The sequence below is a fragment of the Athene cunicularia genome, assembly GCF_003259725.1.
Source record: "Athene cunicularia isolate RWA chromosome 28 unlocalized genomic scaffold, athCun1 chr28_part2, whole genome shotgun sequence".
NCBI classification, from domain to species: Eukaryota; Metazoa; Chordata; class Aves; order Strigiformes; family Strigidae; genus Athene; species Athene cunicularia.
Window position 1 is genome coordinate 2,104,768 of NW_020799140.1, and position 377 is coordinate 2,105,144.

Genomic DNA, 377 nt, shown 5'->3' on the forward strand with positions numbered 1-377 from the left:
AAAAAAAAAAAAAAAAAAAAAAAAAAAAAAAAAAAAAAGAAGTCAGTGGTTTGCTGCCCAAGGCCCAAACATTATCCTAGGCCTCACTCACCACCGACTGGAGAAATGGGCATTTTTTCCCTATGAACAGCTCACCCCAATTATAGGTCACACAATGCAAGTCCTTGTCTCTCCACTTCATATTTAGGGAGCGATCATCCCGGTTCTCCCCTTCCTTCTTTCAGCTGCATGGACACATCTGCGAGCTTGGATCCCTTGAGATAAAACCCAGCTCTATGGCCATTGGGAGCATGAGCCATCATCATCTCTGCTGACACCAGGCTCTGCAACATCCCAAGGACAAGCCCAAGCAGGTCTCCATCTGCCCAGGATCCACC